The 6695-nt window shown below is 68.5% G+C and overlaps 1 protein-coding gene across 1 annotated transcript in view; it reads right to left on the bottom strand.

The window, feature by feature from the left end:
- Positions 1-6695, bottom strand: part of KCNH2 (potassium voltage-gated channel subfamily H member 2) — a 31835-nt gene that overhangs the window by 23188 nt on the left and 1952 nt on the right. The window lies entirely within an intron of this gene.

The following is a 6695-nucleotide window of genomic DNA, read 5'->3' as shown; positions in this document are numbered from 1 at the left end:
GAGCGCGCCGGCTTTATGCCTAAATATGGCTGCGGGCAGCGGCGCCTCGGACGGCCCGAGCGACACGGGGCCCGCGGGGCCGCGCCGCGGGGTGCCCGGCGGGGCGCCGCAGAGGGGCGGCCGTCGGGGCGCGGGATCGGAGACGCCCCGATGGAGGTGCAGAGCGGGGGGCAGGGAGCCCCCGGTCACCTCCGGGCGGGCAGCTCGGTGCCTGCCGGGGGGAGGTGCAAGGGCCGCATGGAGCCCTCTTGCAGCAGGGCATCCCTCAGCCCTGCGCAGCATTGCCCAGCCTTGCATAACATCCTCCAGTGCCACGCACCATCACCGAGCACCACAGCGTCACCCAGACCCGCATAGCATCACCCAGTCCCGTACACCGTCGCCCAGTCCTGCACAGCATCAGCCGGCCCTGCACACCATCCCCCAGCCCTGCACACCATCCCCCAGCCCTGCAGTGTCACCCAGACCTGCACAGCATTGCCCAGTCCCATATACCGTCACCCAGTCTTGCACAGCATCACCAAGCCCTGCACATCATCCCCCAGCCCTGCACACCATCACCCCGCACTAGTGTCACCCAGACCTGCACAGCATTGCCCAGTCCCGTACACCGTCGCACAGTCCTGCACAGCATCACCCTGCACCACACAGAATTCCCCAGCCCTGCACAGCGCCCACACGCAGTGTCCTTCCCCCGGCTGCACTCAGCCGTGCTGCCCCATGCCCATGGAGGTGCCCAGGGTGGCTGCCCCCCCCACCCCTGCATCTGCCTGCCCTGCACCCAGATCCACACACTCACACCACTGGCCCTGCACTCCAAACCCTCACACATCCTGTGCCTCCACAGCTCTGCACCGCAAAACATCACACATCCCGGGTCCTGCACCCCAAATCCTTACACTTCACCCTGCACCCCAAACTCCCACACATCCCACACCCCAGCCCTGCATGCCAAACCTGCACACATACACCCCAGCCCTGCACCCAGGCCCTCACACCCCGGCCTGCACCCCAAATCCATGCACACACTTCGCACCCATCAGCCCTGCACCCCAATCCCCCATGCACACCCGCACCCTCCAAACCCCGCACCCCTGCTCGGTCCCCGGGGCTGCGCTGCCTCCCTTGGCCAGCAGGTGACAGCGCCGAGCGGCGCCGGGCACCGGGCAGCGCCGGGCGGTGCACGRCGCACCGCACCTTGTCCCTGGGGCATGCACCACCGCCGGGCACCCCACCCCACGCCGTGTACCCGCACCCCACACTGCCCTGGCACTGCGCCCCGCACTGCGCCCCGCCTTGGACACTGCACACCCCGCACCCTGTGCAGTGCACCCCACACGGCGCACCCCACACCCTGCACTGCCCACCCCGCACTGCCTCGGCACCACGCACCACCCTGCGCACCCAGCACCATACACCCCACACCAGCCCAGGCATCTGCCCCACGCTCCAAACCACACACCATGCGCTCCTATCCGATTCACCTCACTGCGCCACACGTGCACCCGGCACCACACCATGCATCCTGCACCATGCTTCCCACACTGCACATCCCACCTCACCCCAGGCTCCACGCAAGGCCCCAGGCATGGCACACACCGCATGGCGTGCCTGACCCCACACCATGCGCACTGCCCCCCCACCGTATCCCCTGCACTGCACACACTGCACCACGCTGTGCACCCTACACCCCAATGCACACCCTCCATAGCACCGTGCTGTGCACCCCGCTCTGCACCCTGCTCTGCACAGTATGTCCTATGCCATGCAGCCCACAACCAGTACCACGCTCTGCACCCCACACTGCACCGTGCTCCCCACACTGCATCACACACCCCACATGCTGTGCATCCCTACAGCCCACACTGGGCACCATGCAGTGTGCACTGCACAGTGCACCCTATGTCCTGCCCCCCACACCCCTCAACATGCCCCACACTGTTACTGAGCACCCTGCATGGCACCACACAGTGCCTCAACCGTGCACGGCACCACACCACAAAGTGCACAGCACTGCACCTCGCACACCTATACCACATCCCAGAGCACTGTGCTGCACAGCCCCTTCCCAGGGCACGGCCTCCCCGGGGTCTGCCACATCAACACAGGCAATGTGGCCCAGCCTGGGCACTGCCCTGCTGCTGCGGCCTCCATGCCCGGGATGCCCTGAGCCGTTACCACTGCATCACCATGGTGTCCCCATGCAGAAACCCACGGGGACTCCCTCCTGCACTGCACTTTGATGCTGTGACCCTAACACATGTAGGGTGTGGGAACCCCGGACGTGTCACCAGTTCACGTTCCCCCATGCACAAACCCATAGGTGTTCCCTGTCCCATGCAGCACCTGAAGGTGACATCCCCACAGGACACTTGCCAAGGGCAGGACACTGGCAGTAGGTGCCTCAGCCCCCAGGCATTGCTGCACTGTGCTCACCCACTGCCGGGACCCCGCCAGGGCAGCAGCTCTACGGAGCTGCCAGCTCCTTCGCACTCTGCTGCTCCATCATCCTCCTGCCCCAGCGGTGCGGCAAGGGCAGGAATTCCCTGGCACAACCCCCAGGGCAGCCAGGGAGACCCAAGGCAGCAGGGCTGGACCAGGGCACCTCGGAGGAGGCTGACAGGTCCACAACGCTCTGCGCACAAGCCCCCACCACCAGCACGGTGCAGGGATGGAGCCAGCACGGCAGCCACGGGCAGGGCTTGACTAGCCAGGGAAGCCCTGGCAGTGGGCAGGAAGGGAGCTGCTCACAAAGAAATACCAGCATCTGCCAGGCAGGCTAGGAAAGGCTGATGCTGCCGGCTCCTTGCACTCTCTTTCCCAGTGCGCTGTCCTTGCATGCAGCTGTCGTCCGTGACATGCTGCCTTGTGATTTACTGGCAGCCGGTTGGGACTCCACATAACCTGATGGGTCAGCACTGGCGGCAGGGGCTCCCCTCCAGATCTGCCCTCCTCGCTGCAGACACCGTCCCGGCACAGACACCGCTCCTGTGCTCCCCAGTGACTTATCAGCGCTTCAGGGATCATCTGGTTCCCAACAGCCTAGCGAGACCAAACACGGCACAAAAACACCCGCGGCAGCAGGCCCAGGAGCTGCATCAGGACAGCTCCCCGCCGAGCGTTGGGGGCTCTGGCACGGCGGCAGCGGCCGAGCAGAGCAGCGCACGACCTTGCTGTCTGGAGCAGGAGGCATGGGGTGAAATGCTGCAGCACGAAGTGCGAGGTCACCGGCAGGGGCTGGGCGAGGATGGCTGCGCTGCGCAGGGCTGCGCCTGGAGAGGCCCCCAGCAGCGGGTGCAGYGTCCGGCTCTGGCGTGGCCCGTCCTGGCTGCACCCGGGGGACGAGGACACGGGCACGGGCCAGGCAGGAGGGACGCAGCTCCGCTGCAGGAACCCGGTGGGCCTGGCCACATCACGCCGAGGCGGCTCAGGCCAGGCAGGACCATCRGCTTCCTGCCAGCATCCGACACCTCCTGATACATCCCAAGGCATCCCACTCAGAGTTGTTTTGCAGGCCAGGGCTGCCCCAGGCTATGTGGTGGGGCAGGGGACCCCGGCGTGGTGCCACAAAGGACCGAGGAGACATGGGGCCCATGAAGGACCCAGGAGATGTGGGGCGGGCAGTGCCAGATGGGGCTCCCACAGCTCTGCCCCGCTCCCAACTTCCTGCAGAACCGCACACGGGGCTGCATGGCTCACGCCGAGCACGTCGCCTGTGGCACAGCCCCAGGCACAACACAACGCGCTGTGGTGGGTGCAGAGGGGAGCCTAGCACCACAGAGGGGCCGGGCACTGGCTCCCAGCACCACGGGCACATGTGAGCATGCCAGGCTCCACTGCCACCATGGCATCCTGCGGCCCTCGCTCCCTGGGACCTACAGCCCCCACGGCGGGAGGGTCCCACGCAGAGAGGCAGGGAAGGGTTAAAAGGAGCAGCTCCCCACACCGCGCCGCACCACGCTGCTCCCGTGGCTATAAATATCCCAGTCGGAAACACCGCACTCCCCCAGGGATGCAACGCTGCTGCAGCACGAGCCTCCCCCGCCAACAGTGACTGCACGGCCCGGGGGGCCCAGCCCACGCCRCACGCAGCGCAGTGGGGAAGCCCGGCACCCACGGGGATGTCCCCGGCCCTGCTGGGAGGGGGCAAGCACCCAGGGCAGAGCCAGCTCCCGGCCTGGGGATCCCCTGCTGCATCGGCCCCCGTGCGGGCGGCTCGTCCTGCCTCCCCACGGTGCCCCATGCCGCAGCGCTCTGCAGCCAYTGCACTCCGACACCTCCGCCCCGCAGGTGCTGCGGCCCCGGGGGGCAAGCAGCCCGCAGCTGGAGCACTGCCCCACAGCCGAGGGTGCACACGAGGAGCCTCGCGGCCCTGCTGCATCGTCCTGCAAGCATGGGGCAGAGAGGAGCCATCTGCCTGGCTCAGCCAAACCTAGCCCTGGCCTGACACCCCCCCCCTCAGCTACATCCACTTCTGCAACAGGCGACCTCCAGCCCTGAAGTTCAGCCCCCCAGCACTCCCCAGCTTGGACCCCCTCCCAGGGTGCACCATGCGAGAGCCTCAGGGTGCTGATGCAGGGACTCGTCATGGTCCCCTGCCTCCCCCAGGACCCCAGCACCTCCAGGGGCCCACATGTTCCCTGCAGCCCGGCTGCAGCAGCCCTMTGCCCTGTCCCCCGGTGTGGGCAATGCCCCAGCTGGGGGGCCCGCAGCAAGCACATGAGCCCACGTCACTCCGGCCCAGCCCCCCTCTGACGCTGCTCACATCCCYGCACCCCCTCCAGCAGCCCCCAGGACCTCCCGCTTCCTCTGGCCCCTCCGCCGGGGGACGGCTGTCCCACGTCTCATTCCTCAGCCCGCCTGGACAGGCTGTGCTGATGCTGCCCAGAGCCCCAGCGGCCCAGAGACACGAAGCATATACAGCTGTCAGCAAGGCAGTCCCGCTGCCAGAGATCTCCCCCGCCACCTCAGCTCGGCGGTTCCCAGAGCGCGCAGCACGGCCTGATGCCGCCGGGGCCGTGTCCAGCYGGGGCTGCCTGGCCCCATCACCGTGCCCTGCTCATGCTGGGTGGCAGTGAGCAGGTGAGCCGGCCCCAGGATCATGCACAAACTGCCAGAGCAGCAGCAGGCGGTGGGGACCGGCCTCTGACCTGCTCCCTGTGGCGCCCATGCTGCACCGTGGTGCCCATGCAGCTCCGGCGTGCGCAGAGGAACCCACCATGGCCCTTCCAGGGCCTCCTGCCAGAGAGCCAGGCCAGGCCACCAGCCCTGCCCCATGCAGACCCCCAAACAGTGGCTGCAAAAGCCCCATCACCCCCAGAGCCCCAGCTTGCAGCCCAGGCTCCACGCTGGGAGGTCGTAGCTCCCTCCAGCCCCAGAGTGAGGAGGCATGGGAGAGCCTGGCAGCCGCACCGCCAGGGAACGTGAACCTGATTCCTCCCTCCAGCTGAGTGCAGCCAAGACAACAAAGGCTGGGCAGAGCCAATTAGCACAGCACTAACGAGGGCTCACAAAGCATTGGCCAAGAGGCGGCTGCTCAGGCTCCAGGAGGAAGCAGACACATGCTGCCTGTGCCCCCAGCAGCCCCAGGCACCGCGCACATGGGGCCAAAGTGCACCAGCAGCCGGACGTGTGCTCAGCCCGGGCTGTGCCAGACGCAGATGCCACCCTGGGCGCCGGTGCAGCACAACAATGCTGGAGCTCCTGGCTACAGCCTGGACTGCACCAGCATCGCAACATGGGCAGCGCCCGGCTGCAGCCGGGCCCTCCTCAGCAGAGCCATGCCAGCATCGCTGCTGCTCACCCCRGGGGACAGGCAAAGCCCGAGGGAGCAGAGGCCCTGGGCTGGTACCCGGCTGCGGCAGGATGGACCCACCATGGGGTCCTGGGCATCCCAGCACGCCACCGGGGCTCAGCCCCTCTGCCCGCCCTGCATCACCACCAGCCACTGCATGTGGACCCCAGCCCCAGCTCAGACCCTCCAGGCCTCAGCACCCCCCGCAACACCCCCGCCCGTGGCCCGGCAAGCGCGGGAAGCACTCCGGAGCCAGCGCCTCGCCGGCTCCACGTGGCGTTCCCCGGCAGAGCCGCCGGGGCCGGCAGCTGGGAACCAGCTTTGTTTACTCCGCTTGCCGGAACCGGGGCCGGGTGATGAGAGCCGGAGACAGCTGCCGGCGAGAGCCAAGACACCTGGCACACGGCACCACGCGCCTCCCTGGGGCAACACAGCCCGCAGCGCCGGCCGCCCACCCGCACCACCCCGAGCCCCCCACCAGAGCTGCCCCCGGCGGGCAGGCACCGGCCGCCGGTGCCAGGCCAGCCCCGGGGAGCCCGGGCAGCACGCGCCACCCACGGCACCGCTGATGGATGGACGCGGCGCACAGGGCCGCCTCGGCACGCCGCAAGCTCAAGGGTCTGTCTGCCGGTGACGGACGGCCGCCTTCGCGCCCGCGCAAATAATCGTAAATCTCCGCCGGCCGCGGGCGAGAGCATGCAGGGAGGCGCTGCCCGCCACAGCTCGCTCCGCGGCCGCCTCCCCGGAGCTGCCGCGGCCCCGCAGCACCCCCCGTGCTGCAGCCCCAGACACACGCGGGGTGCTGCACCCGCCGGCAGCCTGCTCCTTCCCCCTGCACCCCCCGAGGAGGCTGCCCCCAGCGCCTCCCTGCCCGCGCCGCCCCCTCCCGCCCCCTCCCCGC

The sequence above is a fragment of the Rhea americana genome, unplaced genomic scaffold, assembly GCF_003343005.1.
Source record: "Rhea americana isolate MKP2758 unplaced genomic scaffold, rheAme1 scaffold_354, whole genome shotgun sequence".
Lineage (NCBI taxonomy): Eukaryota > Metazoa > Chordata > Aves > Rheiformes > Rheidae > Rhea > Rhea americana.
This window is presented reverse-complemented; position numbering and strand designations above follow the sequence as displayed.